This window comes from Adiantum capillus-veneris, chromosome 7 (genome assembly GCF_014529385.1).
Source record: "Adiantum capillus-veneris isolate H3 chromosome 7, ASM1452938v2, whole genome shotgun sequence".
NCBI classification, from domain to species: domain Eukaryota; kingdom Viridiplantae; phylum Streptophyta; class Polypodiopsida; order Polypodiales; family Pteridaceae; genus Adiantum; species Adiantum capillus-veneris.
In genome coordinates this window covers 114822392-114843111 of record NC_140937.1, presented here as the reverse complement: position 1 = coordinate 114843111, position 20720 = coordinate 114822392, and positions in this window count along the sequence as shown.

The window sequence follows — 20720 nt, the reverse complement described above, 5'->3', positions numbered from 1 at the left end:
AGCTCAACAAGAGGAGACTATGCGGCAAGTGTATGAGTTAGTTGAGAAGGGCATGCTTAGGCCTAGCTCATCTCCATTTTGCTCATTTGTGTTATTAGTGCAGAAGAAAGATGGTACATATCGTATGTGTGTCGACTATAGAGCACTAAATAGGATCACTATCAAGAATAGGTTTCCGGTTCCACGAGTAGAAGACCTATTTAATAAGCTACAAAGGTCCACCTACTTCAGTAGGATTGATTTAAAAAGTGTCTATCATCAAATAAGAATAGTTGATCAAGACATTGTAAAGACCGCATTTTGTACTACATTTGGTCTTTATGAATACATTGTCATGCCGTTTGGCTTGACCAATGCACCAGCCACATTCAACCACTTGATGGAGAAGCTATTCGGGCCTCACCGAACCTTTACTGGAGTGTTCTTTGATGATATCATCATCTACTCTAATTCATTAGACGACACAAGAAACACCTCCAAGTAATATTTCAAGTCTTAAGAGAGAATAAAATTTATGTTAATTGAAAGAAAAGTGAGTTTTTCTTACAAGAGATTCAGTATTTAGGTCACATTATCTCTCAAGATGGCATCCAAATGGATCCATCAAAGTTAGAGGATGGCCTAAACTAAGGAATCTTCATGAACTAAGAAGCTTTATAGGTATGTGTGCATACTATGGATGCTTCATAGAAAAGTTCTCACAAATTGCAGGACTATTACATGACATAACAAAGAAAACTGTTAGGTATAATGGTCTGTCAAGGAGAACAATGCTTTCAAAAATCTTAAAGAAAATCTTATCTCTCAACCTGTGCTTACACTACTAGATCTCTCAAAGCCATTTGAGGTTCAATGTGACGCTTGTGGTGATTGCCTTGGAGCTGTTTCGCTCCAAGAAGGGCACGCCATAGCCTATGAAAGTCGAAGGCTTGACCCTCTTGAGCAAGCTCTAGGCATATATGAAAAGGAACTCCTTGCAGTTCTACATGCCTGAGACTCATGGAAGCACTATTTATATGGGACTCCTTTCATTCTGCAGACGGACCACCAAAGCGTTAAGTAATTCATGACGCAGACCAAGATCTCTGACAAGCAAATGAGGTGGGAAATTTTCTTTTGCAATTTTATTTTCATATTGCTCACATTGATGGCAAGCATAATCAAGTAGCCGATGCACTCTCAAGGTGGCCAAGAGTGAATCCGGTTTCCATAGCAACTCACAATGATCTATCTTATATGATAGATGAGTATGCTATTGATCCCAATTTTAGAGACGTATTTTCAGCCCTTGCACTAGGGAAGAAAGAGGAACCATTTAATTTACAAGATGGTTATCTTCTCTATGGAAAGAGACTATGCATTACCAATTCACTACATGAGAAAGTAATGTATGAATCTCATGCTCCTCCTTATTTGGGGCATAAAGGGATTCAGTCTACCCTAAAAGGGATTGAAACATATTTCTATTGGCCTACCATGAAAGAAAAAATACAAGAGTATGTTTCTAAATGAGTGGTATGCCAAAAGACGAAGTTTGATAGAGGGAAGCAACCGGCATTGCTTCAAACTTTGCCAATACCTAATTCACCATGGGAGAGCATATCCATGGATTTTATCTTTGGATTGCCTAAGTCTATCCATGGGAATACAGGAATATGGATGATAGTAGACGGGTTCAGTAAACAAGATCATTTTATACCTGTCAAAAACACTATCAAAGCCCATCAAATGGCAACCCTCTTCATTTCACAAATCTTCAAGTACCATGGCTTGCCAATGTCCATAGTGTCGGATATAGATCCTAGAATGACCAGTAATTTCTAGAAGGGTCTCTTTGAGAATTTAGGGACAAGGCTAAATTTCTCTTTGGACCCACAAATGGATGGCCAAAGTGAAATAGTTAGCCTAGCAACTCTAAAATCCTATGTAAAGGAAGTAGATCAAAGATCCCAATGGGATAAGTACTTACCCTTAGTGGAGTATGACTACAATAACATTATACATACTTCCATGGGAAAAGCACCTTTCAAAGTAATTAAGGGAAGATCAAAAAGTCCCTTGCTACTTAAGGTACACGGGAAGATCTTCAATGCAAATGAGTATAGCCAAGAACTAAAAGAATCTTTCCAAAAGATTAAGGATACTATTTCTATCTCAAAGCAAAGGGAAAAGGCTGCTTCTGATAAGCACAAAAGATCCCAAGCCTTCAAAACAAATGATTGGGTCTTACTTAAATTTCCCAAGGCTCAATTAAGGCACACGACGCGCAAGAATCCTACGGGACACCAAAAGTACTATGCTAAGTTAGCAAAAAGGTACTATGGTCCCTTCTAGATTCATAGGCCAACGAATGAGATGGCCTATCAACTCAAGTTGCCCATCCATTGGCTCATACACAATGCTTTACATGTGATCCTACTAAAGCCTTACAAAGGAGAGCCACCTCAAGAACCAACTATTGAAGACCCACCGGAAATCAAGGAACAAGAAGAGGTGTTGCAGCCCGAGTCCATTCTCCAACATGAAGACAAGGTATTAAGAGGCGGTAAGACTATCCGACGATATCTTATTAAGTTTAAGAATTATCCTTTTGAAGATGGTAGATGGATGCAAGGCATACACTTAAAGGATAATATGAACCTTGTCAATGCTTACAATGCTTCCCTAGAGTAAGCAAATGTATAAATGCTTAAAATGAACAAATTTTTTGTCTTATAAGACTCTTTTTTTGTTTATTATGCACAAATGTGAAGTAGTATGCATGCTTAGATCAACTTTGCGGAGACGACGTCTCCCAAACACTAAGTAGAGCTTCTCACTCTACTATGGAATTTTGATAGGACTAATGTGCAGACATGCTTGTAGCAACTTAAGCTCTCAAGCACCAAATGGACTAGTCATCCATTCTGGAACGATGTCGTAGGGTAACATAGGGATCCTCCACCCGCTAGAAAAAGGACTAATGAATAGGCTTTATCTTCTCTACCCCATAGGCAAGGACCACTATGATTTCAAGACAGAGGTAATGTCATAATAACTAATATCTAATTATCCTAAATGATTTTCTCATGTTAAACTGATCATTTAATATGGGAAAGTTCCAGGGGAGAAAAAGCTAGAATATTGGTTAAGCTAGCAGACCAGCCACAGTAGGGATCCACATGAGGGAAAATAGGGATCCAAAGGGGGGGCCATCTGCAAAAGATAAATGTGCAAAAATGGGCTTTAAAGACCCTAAGGTTCAGCCCATTAAAACCCAAAATGCTAAGGTTTCAAAAATTCAACGGTTGTGTCCAAAGGTCATCACTAGGGAAATTGGATGCTTTGTGTGTGTACCAAAAAAGTCTTCACAAATCCTACAAAGGAGGGGGCGAGCCCTGGAAGTAGGGGAAGAGAGAGAAACACACACACACACACTCACAAGCTTCCTTTACAGAAAGGGAATGAGGGACACATGTCAGCTCCCTAGCCCAAATGCCCACAAGGTGTGCTCAACTCCTATTGGATGGCCATGGATGTGGACCAATGAGAACTAGGCTAGAGTAAATCTAGTTAAATTAATTTAAGAACACTTAATAAAAGAGCCAATCAGAACTAAGCTCTCTAGAAGACTATTGGACAGTCCTCGAAGGGGTCCAATGAGCATTCAACAGCCCAATGGCTTGTCTGAATCCTATTGGCCAGGAGACAAAGGGGTCCAATGAGAGTTTGGTTGCATTAATTAATTACCTAAAGCTCTCACAAAAGGGGAAAGGGGGACACATGTCAGAAGGCTATCACTTATGTCTCTCAATTTTCATTGGCTAAGCCTGACATGGGCCAATGGGGTGCCTTCATGAGTAAAATGGAAGAGGGTCGACCGAGCGAGAGAGGGGGGTGATTTTGGCATGGCATTGTCACACACACACTCACACAACATCATGTGTGGAGAAATAAGACTCTCTCTCTCTCTCTCTCTCTCTCTCTCTCTCTCTCTCTCTCTCTCTCTCTCTCTCTCTCTCTCTCTCTCCTTCTCAAGATTTGATGGAAACTTATCACCTACTCCAAGCTTGTGAGAAGGGAGGCCTACACCAACAACTCTTGGCTTTGTGATACAAATCCAACCAAGAGCCAAGCTTCAATGCATGCTCATCTCCTCTACCATGCTAATTACTAAGCTATGCTATGCTAATATGAGTGATTATGTGAGAAGATATACATCTTTCTCGTAAGACTACTCCTTCTTCCTCTCAATCTACTCTCATACCCCGCTCGCTCTCACCATCTTCGAAGGTGTGTGAGGTCTTGGGTCTGAGGCTGTGAGGGAATTGATGTTGTGTTTTATAAGTGTTTTGCTTAGTGCATGAAGATTCCAACTTCATTGCACTAGCTAGTCTTGAAGGAACAAACAATTGTATTGTAAAAATGTTTCTCTTGATGGCGGAAACCTATAATACAAAGCCTTTTGGAGGGGGGATTGGCTCCATGTAAATCCGGTCCTTAACTATTATCAATAGCTTAATTTCTCTCTCTCTTTTGAAGACTCCTTGCATGTAACGAGCAGTATCCCTCATTATTCCAAGCATTGAGTAGGCCAGGTGCCATTCTAACTAGAGAAACATACACAACCGCCTCTGATGAGGCTCATTTTTGTAGAACAGAGCAACCCATGCATCACTAGTATATATGGCGGGGAAGAGACAATATGTGTGGCACAGTTGTAGAGTAAGAGTTAAGCCTCGTTACTAGCTTCCAGTTAAAAACTGCCCACGTTTGTGATTTTTCCATCATAGCCTATTAGGGGTATCATCCCACCGTGGATACAATCCCAATGAATCCCCAAAAAAGATAGGCATTTATTTTCAAGCCATAGCTTAATTGGAAATATATAGCAAAAATGATAGAAATACGGGGTAGTATAGTTGTTTTTAGGTCATATACAAAAAGACAAGTACTAATATGTGTGTACACGTGTGTATGTACGTGTAGCTGTTTAACTTAAATAACTAACACACCAATGAATAAGATGTTAAAAACGACGACTGGCTAAAGATGTCAAGGCAAAGATATGTATAGAAACAACTCAGTCTTCGAATCATATACAACATAATAGGAATGAAGTATCATTCTAATGAATTTGTACAAACGTATCAAAACTATCCCAATTGAATCATTAAATGTTTCCAAAGTCGGACTGCAAAAAGTTAAACCTCTTTAAGCCAAAATAGAATTCTCACCTGCATCCATATAGTAAAGACAACACATATGTTAGACCTGGCTACGTATGGCAGGCTTCAAAGAACCTATCAGCTCTTATCCATGTCAAACTTAAAAAGTATTTAGACTAGCTATTGTCCTATACAAACTAATCCTACCACAATTACTTCATATGTTTAAAATAACCTTTTACTATGAGAGGAAGTCGACAAATCCATATCATCATATGTAATTTCCTTAGTTTAAGCAGTGTATGAAAAAAACAAGGTTTAGGTCAGCCACCAGCAGAAACCTTATTTATGTGAGTAATCTTTTGTAATAGGCCTGATGACCTATCTGCACCCTTTAAGAGATTAGTATCCAAACAACACTTAGGTTGGACTGCCCAAAAAGTGTCAGTCAGAGTTAAAAAATGGAGCACATCTGGTAAAAAAAGTTTTCAAGTCATCCCTTAATTGGTATTATACCGAACCAACCATAAGGTACAAAAGTTTTTTAGATAGATTTTTACTCAAGTTTTCATGAGTAGGTCAAAAGTATCTTTATCCAGATTTAGGCTATAGTTGGCCAGAAGGATTCCAACCAAATGTAGTGAAAAAAAGAACTAGTTTTAAGCCGACAATCTAAGTATCAAGCAAAAGATATAAATTTGGTTTTATCTAGTTATACCAGACCATGTAGTATGCACAAGCTATAATGGAAAATCAGATCTAAGCCCGACAACCAAGCAATAGGTGACGGTCAGTTTTGTAAGTCAAAACAGTTTCCCCAAATCATAATATCCTAAGAAACTTAGGTATTTAGAGCACTAGATCATTATCCATGAGTGGAGAGCTGGTTTAGATGACCAAGAGTAGTGAAAAAACGACCAGTATCTCTTGCTAAATATAGGGATTTTAGTATTTACAGATTTATTAAACCTAGACCAGAGCAAAGCCAGGCGTCCAGGCAACAAGCAGAAGGTTCCATGTATATTAAGTTAGAGCAAGCAGTAAAAAACCAAATTTATCTCATGTTTAGCATCATCACTAGATGTAAGTGAAGAACCAGATTTCTGCCAGATAATTAAGCAACAAGTGAAGTTTAGTAGTTTTGTAAGTCACAACATTCTTCTCCCAATCAAAATACCATAACAAACTAAGGTAGCAAAAGCACAAAAAAACGAGATCGTTATCCATTTATAAAGATCAGTTATATCAGCCCAGCACTGTATAATGGAAAACAAAATCTGGATATTATCCAATCACACCCTAGATTAAGCCGAAGATATAAAGTTTGTGTATAACCAGTTAGACCAGGCAACATCATCAAGTATTAAGTCCCTTTTTTGCAATTTTGTATGGAACATAAACAACTACAACTATCAAAATATGGCAGCATAACCAATATACCTCATTCCAGTAACCAGAATATCCATGCATAATCAGCACCACCACAAGGCATTCACCCTTATACTCACCATCAGTGTCAAAAAATAAAAATAGTAACCATGTGCATGATAGATATGATGTCTTGTACTAGAATAGTAAGTACCAGGCAAGAAGCCAAACAAAACCCATTGCTGATGTGTAAAAATTGTACCCAGTTCCTCGAAAAATCCCAAAAGAACAGTTCTTCCAAAAAGTTAAAAAATCATGTTTATAATAAGATAAGAGAGCATGGTTTTTATGCAATGACATTAAAAAACCTATGAGTAGACGCAATCCAAAGTATATCTCCAAGTAGCCAAGGGAAACCAGGCATAAGTGAAGGGAAGAACCCCTCACCTTTTATAGTGGAAGAGGCAGGGAAGCCCTTTGAAAAGTAATCATTTATGGTGGTGCCATGGCCGCCTAGCGTCGATGAGTGTAAGAGGTATTCCAGGTAAGACTCGATCAATGAGAGGGAGGCAAAGAATCCAAGGCAGGCAACCCTTCATTATGCGAGGTTATCAGAGCGGGGTTGTGATGCAGTATGAGTGCCGCGACAGAGTGATGAAAACCTAGTAAAATCAATCAACTTGAAAGTCCCCAGGTAAGAGGCCAAAGAATGGTTTTTTACTAAAACCAAGTAAGAGATAAATTAGGGGGTTGTACCCATAAGGTAGCCCAAACAAGATCCTGGGAAGGTTTTAGATTTATGGAACATAGTGATAGCCGTTTTTCGGCTTTCCATAATTCCATAGTAAGCTACCTCACCCTATCAAATCACTCAAACATTTTGGTTATCCCTACCATTTCACTGTACATAGGCGTGTGTGAGTTAGGGACTTTCTCCATATTTTCTTAAAAACCCTCAGCTAGCTAGTCATTGGGCTAGTTGAGACAAAAAAATTAATAAAATCAAAAAAATAAAATATATTATGGCCCATTTGTGTGTAAATATTTCATTGTATATAGGGTATAAATAAAAGGATTTTTCATAATTATTTTGGTATTTATTTAAATATTTCTATCTATGGTGTGTTATTTATGCTATGTACATTGACTCACCATTACCATATTTTTTCTTACCATTTTGCATACTCTTTATTCCATATAAAAATAATTTCATGCAAGCTTCTCTTATTTTTGGTGTAACTCCATCCCAACAAAAATCCAAAAAAATTAGATCTATTTATGTGTATATTTTTTCACTATCGTGATTTTTTCCTTCCTACATCTATTCTCTATTACTCTCATAAATTCTCTATTCCTACATCTATTCTCTATTTACTCTCATAAATTAGACCACCAAAAATATTCATCTTTTTATGGTCGACTTATAATAAGAGAGATTTATTTTGACCCCTTTATATTTTTTCCACCTATATTATTTATATTTGACATTACATATTTTTTTTAGACCCCTCAAATTTTGATTTTCTTAGTTGTACTATTCACTTATATCATGATTTCAATAATATCTTCAATTATGGACCTACCAAATAAGGTCAAGGGTATGTGGCATGCATGCATGCACCATGGGGGTCTCACTCTTGGAGGTATTCAAAAGAATCATCCAAAGAAGGACCTCACAAGGACTTTGTGCAGTGGAAAAAGCAGTCGGTTTTGCTGAATTTTTAAAGATCACATTCTCCCTTAATTTGAAAATGTGGTACAAACTAAAGTTGTAGCTCGTGAGCTGAAATTTCACCTCAAATTTTTTCATATTTTTTTGAGCTACGAGCTGTGAGCTATGATTTTATTCGTGGACCCCAGTTTGCCCATGCTATGCAGCCACACTCCCTCTTCCACTTTATCATTTTCCTCTTTCACACACACTTCTCCACTCATCATCCCCACCTCTCTCACCACTCCTCTCTGCACCCTACTCACCTTCTTCTCAACCTTGAAGAATAAGAGAAACCATGGTGAACTCATGTCTCCTACACACACTTCCATTCCAAAATTGACCACCTAGTCTCATTTTTCCTCATCCATATTACCCATATCTATCAAAAAACCACAAAATTCAGCCTCTTCTCTTGAAAGACAGCATCATGGTGATTGATTACTCATGTTCACTTACCTTGGCTCCCAAGGAAGGTCAAGAGTGGAGAAAAAACGTACCGTCAAAGCTAGTGGACCGTCAACAAGCGTCGAAATTGACCCTACTCAAGACAGTTAATGGAGCATAAACATTGTAAGAAATCCATATTTTCTTACCTATTAAGAGTTTTTCTTCCTTATTTGTATCCTACTTGGATACTCCCATTGTAAATATCCAATTCCATTTGTAAATCAATAAAAATACTAACTCTAGTAATTTACTAACACTAACCTACTATGAAAAGTCCTATCACCTCCACTTCTCTCCTCTCTCTTTTCTTCATCTATCCCCACCAACTTCTTGATAATTCCAAGCAAAAAAAAATAGATAAGTGTTGAAAATCTAACCCAACCATGGTTAGAGGAGTAACCCTAGCCCTTAAAAATTGATATAAAAGAAGGATGTAGCTAGCACAAAGGAGAGAGTCATAAGCAAGAGCACTATGCTATAGCTTGAGAAGCCAAGCTCAACCTCTCTAGAAGGAGTTCTTGAGTCGAAGCTCATTGTCTTATGCATGTGCATGTGTTGTAATAGGGGTGATTAGCAAGGAAACTCTATGCCATTGTAAGAGGGAGAGTGATCATTCAATTGAGAGTAGGAAATCTATCATTTCTCCTACTAGTGTAAGCCCAACATTTGTTGAATCAAGGAGGGTGGATTTGGACTAAGCTTGGATACTTTGTCTCTCTTCCAACGTGAAGTAATGGACAACAATGATGTGTAAGTGTCTTGGTGTTTTTTTTTTAATTCTTGATAGCTTGTCTCTGGGTGTTGTCATCAATTTAGCCATAAATCCCACATACTATAAGAGGGCGACAGGGTGGAGAGGACTCCACTGGCCTTAAGACAGTGATTGGGGTGGCTTTTCTTGTGATAACTTGTCTCTGGGTGTTCTCATCAATTTAGCCATAAATCCCACATATTGTAAGAGGGCGACAGGGTGGAGAGGACTCCCCTGGCCTTAAGATAGTGATTGGGGTGGCTTTTCTTGTGATGTGTTGTGGTGTAGTTTACTCAAGCTATGTTGAACAAGTACTAATCTCACTTTGATTGGTCATGACAGATTGTAAGAAGGTATTAATGCAACAAGCACCCCCTCCCTCTTCTCTCTCTTTCTTACATATATAATTGTCTTTGCTTGACATTGCTGATACATTTCAAAGCAGCCCGAGCACTCTCTCTCTCTCTCTCTCTCTCTCTCTCTCTCTCTCTCTCTCTCTCTCTCTCTCTCTCTCTCTCTCTCTCTCTCTCTCTCTCTCTATGTGTCCTAGTTCGCATCCAAAACTAGGTGGTGCCCCCAAATTGTGTAGGGTTAGGTTGCGGGTTTGTGTGTGTGTTTGTTGTTTTTTCCAACCCCAACCCAATTGAGCAACACGGGAGCTTAGAGGCCACTCTTCTTGTTGCCCGCCCCGGACCGCCTCAAATTGGTGCACCCACTGAGGACGGCTTGTGTATCTTTTCCTGTAGGTTCCACCTTTAGCATAGTCAAGTAGGTTGCATGAATCACAAGAATCTGTATGATCCTTTCATTCCCATTGCAAGGCAAAAGGTACACATAATTGTTAGTACTAAGTTGCAATTTCAACCTGTAATTCGTAGAATTTTAGGTCCCCTTAGGTTGGCAGAGATAAACGCATCAGTAAATCCCTTTATTTTGCCTCTCATTAGGTACGACCTTAGTCTGGACGTCTATATTTTTGTTTTGTTTTTAAAATTAGGGCATGCATAGACTATGGACAATGGCCCAAGAATAGAGTTTTTTCCCTTCCATTTCACTCCACACATTAGAATAAACATTGCAATTAGTATAAAAATCCATTTTCAACAACGTATGGTGTTCATGTTTGGTGCCCAAAGAGTAGGAGAAATTCTCGCATCACCAAACCCTGTCATCCTACCTCTAATTGATTATCATAGGTCATTTGATGTGAATATTTTTATTTTGTTGTAGAATAGATTGCAATTTAGAAAATATTATTGAAAAAAACAAAAACGTGAGTCATTTTGGAATCAATTCAATGGAGAGCCAACGCCAAATGTATGGATATCCTCTTTTCTTTGGAGAGCCTGGAGAGGATGTAGAATTATTTTTGGCAAATTTCAAGATGTCTTGCCGTATCAAGAGGATAGTAACTGATCAAGAACGTGTAGAAATGTTTGAGGTGGTCCTTAGAAAAGATGCTAGCACTTGGTTTGACTCTTTGCCTAAGGAAGTTAAGGGGAATAACACAGAAGTTTTGAATTGTTTCAAGAAATACTTCTTTGATCCCCAAAACACTCAAAAACTATGGCAAGACATTGTTTCTTATAAGCAAAAAGACTTAGATGACTACTACTTGTACAAGCAAGAGTTTCTACGTCTTTGGGCTCTATGGATACAAAATGTTGCTAACCCTGGTGATGGTGCATAATTTCTAAAGAAGGAGAGGTTCATAGCCGGACTCTTTCCTGACCTTAAGGTAAAAGTTGAGGCGGGTGCACCTGCTACCTTTGATGCAGCTGAAACTAGGGCTGCTGAGAAATATAGGAAACTCAAGTGCTTAAGGGGGGAGGTTCCAATAGAAGTTCTTAGACCCAAAGGTAAGTCACAAGCATCAACATCTAGGGAGCTTCCTGAGGTAACGGCGAAAGTAATTGAGAAGTTAAATGAATCTTTAAGCAGCTTGTCAATTCACCTTGCACAAGCTGTAGGTCCAAAGGGACAAGCAAAGAAGTCTGAAGAGCGAGATTCACGACCTAGGAGAGTCTTGCAATGTTGGAATTGCGGTGAGTGGAATTGCGGTGAGTCTGGACATGATTGTCCTTGGCCCCGTGGGGAGCCAGGGAGACCTAACTTGAATTACCCAGTGATGAATGCAGGTGAAGGAACTGGTCAACAACCAAGGCTTCTACAAAGACCAAATGGACCAAGACCACCTCCACAAGGAGTGGAAGGAGTTCCACCTTTGCCAGACCCAAATGTGCATGTGGTAGAGGTGACAAATTCAAAACAGGTTGACATGGAAGCAAATGGCATTAAGCGTGGCCGTGGAAAAGGGAAGGAGAAAGAAGGAGTCACATCACAGAGTGACCATGGACGAGGCAAGAAGGCAAAGGATACCAAGGAAGCTAAGAGGACTCGACGTCGTATCAATCTCCAAGACTTCCCTCTTAGACATGGTATGTCTCCATACAACCTGTTGGAAGACCTGCGAGGTAAGGGTCGTGATATCTCATGGCCTCAGTTTCTTGAATTATGTCCACAAGTTAGGAGAGATTTAACAAAGGCAGTTAGCACTAGGAGAAAGGTAAAAGAGAGTGTGCCTGTAGTAAAAATTGCACAAGCTGAAATGAATGAGGACATTACACCGGTGCTAGATTGTTACATCAAAGTAATATTGGTTAGGAAAGGTCTAGTGGATGGGGACTCATGCAAAAACTAGGCATGCACATCCATGAGACACCTGAAATTAAAGTCAAGATGGCAAACAATAGAAAAGCTAGGTGTGTAGGCATTTGTAAAAATGTTTTTGTAGAGGCCTTTGGCATTAAAAAGGCAGTGGATTTTTATGTTATGTCTACGAAAGGAAATGGTTACCCATTTATCCTAGGGAGACCATGGCTAATGAAAATGCTAGCTTTGCAGGATTGGGAGAGTGGAAAGCTAATTTGCAGGAATGACAATCATAAGAAGGTTGTCTTTGACATGAAGGAGCAACGCCAAGAGGAGCTCCATGAAGAATCATCTCAAAGTGAGACGGAGGAAGGCTGGACCGATAGCACTTCAGAAGGAGAAAGTAGCGGCAGCATTACTGAAGAGGAGTCTTCCATCGAATTCATGGGGGTAAGGTTTAATCCAAACAACCAAGAGACCTCTTGCCCAGGTTTGGAAGAGCTAGGTTCCCAAGAGAACCAAAATGTGCAAGATGAAGGAATGTTAGAAAGTATGTTGTCTACAACAGTTACAAAAGACGAAAGAGAGGAGTTCAAATCCGTGCTAAGGAAATTTCCTAGGCTTTTCGCTAAAGACTACACTGATGTGCATGGAGTAGATGCTGTTCAACACAAAATTGAGTTGAAGCCAGAGGCCACACCTAAGGCTCAAAAGCTACGAAGGCTAGGAGTCATCAAGGAGCAGGCTTTACTCAAGGAGGTAAGAAAGATTCTAGCAGCAAATTTCATTTATCCACTGGAGAATTCAGAGTGGGTCTCTCCCGTTGTTGTCACTCCTAAGAAAAACGGAAAGTGGAGGATGTGTGTGGATTACCGTCCACTCAATGAGGCAACAAAAAGAGATCACTTTCCCCTCCCATTTCAGGATGAGATACTAAATGAGGTAGCTGGTCATGAAAAGTACACTGTGTGATATGGCTACTCGGGTTACTTTCAAATAGGTATCGCATTGGAAGATCAGTTGAAAACAACCTTCATCACTCCTTGGGGTTGTTATGCTTTTAGAGTCATGCCATTTGGACTGAAAAATGCTCCTACAACTTTCCAACGCTTCATGAACATGGTATTTCAAGCATTCTTTGGAAAGTCCATTAGGGCTTTTATTGATGATTTTTGCATTTATAGCTCAAAATCATTGCATCTACAAAGAATAGAAGAAGGTTTAAAGAAGCTCTATGACATGGGAGGTCAACTCAACCCCGACAAGTGTCACATAGGTGAGGATGAAGTGATCTTGCTTGGTCACAAGGTTTCCTATAAAGGCATTGAGGTGGATCCTTCAAAGGCAAAGGCTCTTATTGAGCTCCCATCACCCAAGAATCTCAAAGAGGTCATCTCATTCATTCAAAAGGTGAAGTATATGTCACTCTTTATTCACTTAGCTTCGGAGTTGCTTCATCCTTTGCAAAAGTTGACACAACAAGTAGAATCTGCATGGTCTTATGAGCTTGAAGAGTACTTTTGTAACATTAAAGTCATTTTGTCAGAGCTACCAATACTCATGCCTCCTTGTTGGGAGTACACATTCTTTGTTAGCTCTAGTGTTGGGAAGGAAACAATTGGTGCAGTTTTATTACAACAAGATCCCCACAGTACCAGGATGCGACCCATCTACTTTGCTAGTAGGGTTATGAATGCTTTGGAGAGAGGCTACACAGAAGCAGAACTCATGATGCTTTCTCTCATGTTTGCGGTGAGAAAGTTTAGATCCTATCTGCTACCAAAACCTTTTGTAATTCTCACTGCAGAAAATGTGTTTCCTTGGGTGTCATCTCAAATGAATCTTAGCACTAGGATCTCAAAGTGGATTATGGAATTGCAAGAGTTCCAGTACTCTTTCAAGGTAGAAGATAGTGTGCGTGCACAATTGTTAGGGATCCTTACTTATAGGGTACATGAGAAGGAGATTAAGGTGCCTGAAGTAAAGACCCTATCATTACCACCACCTAAAAGTATTCCTAATGATTTTACCTTGTTCTTTGATGGAGCTTTTCGACGAGCCACAGGAAAAGCAGGGGGAGGGCTAGTGTTGCTCAACCCAAGTGGGGAGGTGGTCATGAAAGAGAAGGTCAATCTACCAGGTTCAACTAGCAACAATGAAGCAGAATACAACACACTACTTCATGGTTTAAAGATATGCATTGGCCAAGGTATACAACGTCTCATGGTAAAAGGGGATGCACTTCTCATTGTGAAGCAAATTTTAGGCATTTGGGCATGCAAGAATGAAAGCCTAAGGACAAAAGTTCATGCCATTCGTAGGATATTTAATCAGTTTGAAGAAGTGCAACTATATCATATTCCTAGGAAACAAAATGAAGATGCCGATTTACTTGCACAACAAGCAGTTACATGTGTTGAGAAAGAAGTGCAGGTCATCATGGTGGCAGCAACTATCAAGCAACCGAGATACCAGGGATTGGATTCATTGACTCCCATTATTAGCTACATTTTGGAGGGTGAGTTTCCACAAGACTTCACGAAGGCTCAGAAGAGGAGACTCATGAAAAAGGCAAGCGTGTATCTCTTTCTAGAAGGATCCCTCTATCAAAGAGGGAAGGATCAAGTGTGCAGAAGAGTACCAACTATCAAGGAAATTCCAACCATTCTAAAAGGTTTGCATGAAGAGAGATGTGGTGGTCATTTTGCCCAAGAGTTAACTGTGAAGAAGATTTTGCTTGCGGGGTATGTTTGGCCAAGTCTGCATGTGGATGTCCAACATAAATTTGTCACAATTGTCAGGTAAATGGGAATAGAAGATTGGTTTATGGTCCAAGGCAAATCGTGCTTGCAAATGGACCCTTTGAAAAGTGGGGCATTGATGCTATGGGTCCTCTCCCTAGGACCAAAAATGGTAAACTCTACATTCTAGTGGCTGTAGACTATATGACTAGGTGGGTGGAAGCACAAAGTGTGGCAAAGGTAAATGATAGGACAGTGAGCAAATTTGTCTACACTCACATTTGTTGTAGATTCGGAACACCTTTGGAGAGTGTTTCTGATAATGGTCGAGGGTTTAAAAAGGGCTTGCTCACAGAAGTCTATGAAGAACTTCACATTCTACATCGTCATAGTACACCCTACTATCCCCAATCCAATGGTCTCGTAGAAAAAGCTAATGGTGTCATTGCAGGCATCATTAGAAAGATGGTGAGAAACAAGAAAAAGTTGTGGGATGACTTCTTGGATGGTGCCTTGTGGGTGTATCGAACCACATATAGGGAAGCCACGGAGTTCACACCATTTCACTTGGTCTATGGTCAAGAGGCTTTACAACCAATTGAGCTCAATATTCCAACAATGCGACTTCATGGCAAAGCAGCAAAAGATGATCAAGAAGCATGGATGGATCGACTTCTTACCTTAGTTGAGCTTGAGTGGAAAAGAGAAGCAGCATACGAGTGCTACAAGAGGAAAGCCACATAGACGAAAGAAAAGCTTGACAAGAAACTAAAGGACAAAGGCATCAATGAAGGAGATCTTGTGCTAAGGTATGACAATCGACTCGATAATCGTTTTCATGCCAAGTTTGAAACTAGATGGCAGGGGCCATACATAGTCAAGAAGGCTTACGATTCAAGTTACTATCAACTTATGGACTTGAATGGGAAAGAGCACTCCAAGAAGGTAAACGGGTATCGCTTGAAGCCTTATTTGAGTCGCCTTCTACCAAAGGATCTACCAAAGATCTGTCAAAAGGCAGCTATCTCATGTAGGTATTGTTCCGTGAAGCATGAGTGTAACTCAAAACAAAATTCTGAGGGGCCAAACAATGAAGATCTCGTCAAGGACTCTGAAGCACTCTCTTTGGAAAAGATGCTCTATGATGGTACATGAATATACCATCATCCTGGGGGAGAGCTAATAATAGCCATTTTTCCTCTTTCCATAATTGGCATAGTAAGCTACCGCACCCTATCAAATCACTCAAACATTTTGGTTATCCCTACCATTTCACTGTACATAGGCGTGTGTGAGTTAGGGACTTTCTCTATATTTTCTTAAAAACCCTTAGCTAGCTAGTCACTGGGCTAGTTGAGACAAAAAAAAAAAAAAAATCAAAAAAATATATATATTATGACCCATTTGTGTGTAAATATTTCATTGTATATAGGGACTAAATAAAAGGATTTTTCATAATTATTTTGATATTTATTTAAATATTTATATCTATGGTATGTTATTTATGCTATGTACATTGACTCACCATTACCATATTTTTTCTTACCATTTTGCATACTCTTTATTCCATATAAAAATAATTTCATGCAAGCTTCTCTTATTTTTGGTGTAACTCCATCCCAACAAAAATCCAAAAAAACTAGTTCTATTTATGTGTATATTTTTTCACTATTTTGATTTTTTCCTTCCTACATCTATTCTCTATTACTCTCATAAATTAGACCACCAAAAATATTCATCTTTTTATGGTAGAATTATAATAAGAGAGATTTATTTTGACCCCTTTATATTTTTTCCACCTATATTATTTATATTTGACATGTACATTATTCTTTTGGACCCCTCAAATTTTGATTTTCTTAGTTGTACTATTCACTTATATCATGATCTCAATAATATCTTCAATTATGGACCTACCAAATAAGGTCAAGGGTATGTGGCATGCATGTATGCAGCATGGGGGTCTCACTCTTCGAGGTATTCAAAAGAATCATCCAAAGAAGGACCTCACAAGGACTTTGTGCACTGGAAAAAACAGTCGGTTTTGCTGAATATTTAAAGATCACATGCTCCCCGAATTTGAAAAGGTGGTACAAACTAAAGTTGTAGCTCGTGAGCTGAACTTTCACCTCAAAGTTTTTCATATTTTTTTGAGCTACGAGCTGTGAGCTATGATTTTATTGGTGGACCCCAGTTTGCCCATGCTATGCAGCCACACTCCCTCTTCCACTTTATCATTTTCCTCTTTCACACACACTTCTCCACTCATCATCCCCACCTCTCTCACCACTCCTCTCTACACCCTACTCACCTTCTTCTCAACCTTGAAGAATAAGAGAAACCATGGTGAACTCATGTCTCCTACACACACTTCCATTCCAAAATTGACCACCTAGTCTCATTTTTCCTCATCCATATTACCCATATCTATCAAAAAACCACAAAATTCAGCCTCTTCTCTTGAAAGACAGCATCATGGTGATTGATTACTCATGTTCACTTACCTTGGCTCCCAAGCAAGGTCAAGAGTGGAGAAAAAACGTACCGTCAAAGATAGTGGACCGTCAACAAGCGTCGAAATTGACCCTACTCAAGACACTTGGAGCATCAACATTGTAAGAAATCCATATTTTCTTACCTATTAAGAGTTTTTCTTCCTTATTTGTATCCTACTTAGATACTCCCATTGTGAATATCCAATTCCATTTGTAAATCAATAAAAATACTAACTCTACTAATTTACTAACACTAACCTACTATGAAAAGTCCTATCACCTCCACTTCTCTCCTCTCTCTTTTCTTCATCTATCCCCACCAACTTCTTGATAATTCCAAGCAAAAGAAATTAGATAAGTGCTGAAAATCTAACCCAACCATGGTTAGAGGAGTAACCCTAGCCCTCAAAATTGCTATAAAAGAAGGATGTAGCTAGCACAAAGGAGAGAGTCATAAGCAAGAGCACTATGCTATAGCTTGAGAAGCCAAGCTCAACCTCTCTAGAAGGAGTTCTTGAGTGGAAGCTCATTGTCTTATGCATGTGCTTGTGTTGTAATAGGGGTGATTAGCAAGGAAACTCTATGCCATTGTAAGAGGGAGAGTGATCTGGCACACACAGTTTTTGTTGCAAGTGTTTGAGCAGCAGGGATAACATCTATTTTGATTTCCTTGGAGCTCACAAATCTGCAAGAAAACACACAAGGATACACTAAGTGCTAGTTGAAATTATTGTGTACATTAAAAAGGTGTAGTTGAGTGGAGTCTCCTAGTTTGGAAATAGCGCCCTTGACTTTCTTATCCCGACATATACACATACTCACCGGCAGAATGAACTACAATGTAAATCAGGGAAAGGGAAAGTGAGTGATAGTCATACACACAAACTATAGATAGAATAGGGAGGATGAAGATTACCCGAAGCATTTTGTGCCAATCATGAGACTTCAACCCATACAATTGAACGCTTTCACCCTTCTTCGATTTTGTGAAAGCTCCCTTAGTGACCTCATGTATCATGTTGGTGTGCGAATAGAGGCGATGGTACCCTTCACCTTGTCTAATTCTTCTTTTTCTAGCATCCATGCTGCTTTAGGAAGCACAATATTTCCATATGGGGCACGCCGTGGAGTAGCATAGGTGGGGAGACGTTTTAAAAGCCTCAAATCCTCCCTCGCACCCAAAGAGTCCTTCTTGCAATTAATGTGGTCCCATAGTGTTTTGGCTACATTCTTGAATATGTGTGTGGGATCCAAGAGGTGTTGTATTTTTAAGTCCTTCCAATATGGAAGCCTTGAAAATATGGAATACCTTGACATACCTTTTGGTGGAGGACACGGCGCCGGATTTTTGCTCTGGTGTTCCTCCCAAATGGTTGCCCAATCTGCCATCGTGAGCTTTAGAGGAGCCTCCCCATTTTTTGGAGCCTTGTGCTTGTTATGCCCTTGGGGTAAGAAAAGATGGCTGTTTGGATAGATTACCTTGCGCAACGAATCGGGCCTCTCCATCACCAACGATGGCTCGTAAGTAGGACATGCATTGTGCCCCGATGTGGACAACCCTGCATACATATCATATGGTTAGAGAGATGAGTGAACTAAAGTGAGCTAAAGGGAGAGAGGGAACGAGAGATAGAGGACAAGGGGTTACCAGAAATCTCTCCAAGACCAGGATAGTCGTGCATAGTCCACATAAGGATTCCCCTCACTTGAGCCTCTCACCCCCCCCCCTTTTCAAGTGAGACATCGACAATAGGAATGCCTCTCCATAACTCTTCCAACTCCTCGATGAGGGGCTCGAGGTAAATGTCAATATTTGACACTTTCTACTTCCCTGGCACAAGCAAGGAAAGAAGTATATTGCCCTTCTTGGTTGTCTCCCATGGTGGAATATTGTAGTTGACAATCACCACAGGCCAAGTGCTCCATGAAGTGGACTTAGTGCCGAAGGGGTTGACATCATCACTCGAGGCTCCAACCCAAACTCTAGCCATTGAGTTTCGATGTGCCTCCATGCAGGTGAATCGGCAGGGACATGCATCATTTTATCATTTGAGCGATGGTTTGCGTGCCACACAAGAAGCTCCATGATAGACCTACTTTTAAACATGTTGAGGCTGTCTGGGGCGGGCAACAAGAGAGGCGACCTCTAGACACCCCTCAAGGCTCCCGTGCTGCTCAATTGGGGCTTGGGCAACCACAAGCACAACAAAGCAACAAACCCACAGTCAAACCCCAACAAAATAGGGGCACCACCTAGTTACGGTATGCGAACTAGGACGCAAGAGATTTTTTCACAACCAAGAAGATACACCACAAAACACACACACAAGCAACCTCACACCAAGACACGCACAAAATGGGCTAGAGAGAGCTGGAGCAAAGGGAAGAGAGAGAGGAATGGATCTTACGTAATATCTTATTTGTGAATTGCAAATGGAGATGGTTCGTTATGATGCTATCGTAGAGCTTGTACAAAACTCACTCAATGCTTAGTGATTGCTAAACATTGCCAAAACACACACACTGTCTTAGGGTGTGGGAGACCTCTCACCACAATACCCTCTTACAATGGACACAAAATTGGCAATGCAAAACACACTAAAACACTTTCTAAAATCAAGATCAACCGATAGAAACTCAAAATACACAAGTCACCTTGAATTCACCAAACCGTATTGCACAAATGGAAGGACGAAGATTTGAATGTCGAATCACGCCTTTGATGCACCAAACCTCAATTTATTGATGATGAAGGAGCATATACAATAGTGGTTTTGAGATTTTTGGAACTCACGCTCTCTCACTTGCAATGTGTAGCTTGAAAGCTTCTCTCACACCAAAAGTGAAGCTCACAAAGTGGTTGCTACGCCTAAGTCTTTCCTCACGCATAGAGTATCGGGGTGCTATATGAGATATTGGAGGTTGTTTTACAAGAAGGAGAGGGACCTATTTATAGGTTGGAGACCCCTCATTAAGATTATTGAAAATCCTAATTTACAAGCTAACAAATCAGGATTATGATTTTTTCTGAATATCAAAACATTGCGGGCCTTCTTTGTCTGCTTGAGTCATGGATGTGGGCTCAAAAGAGAACATTATTGATGGTAGATAAGGTGAAAGTAGAGTTTTAATGAAGGAGAGAGAGAGAGAGAGAGAGAGAGAGAGAGAGAGAGAGTTACTATGCACATATCTTGAGGTGAGGTGTCTTTTATGGTTAGGTCAATGACTATTTTTGTGTTAGTATGTTAGTGGTTAGTGTTAGTAATCACTAGAAAGTTAATGATGTATTTAAAATGGGTAGAATGAGGTGGATGGTTGAAGTAAGATGGTTGAATGAAGTGAGGAAATCCTTGTGATGGTGAAGCTTGAAGAAGGACTTACTTGTGTAGCTTCCCAAAATGACTA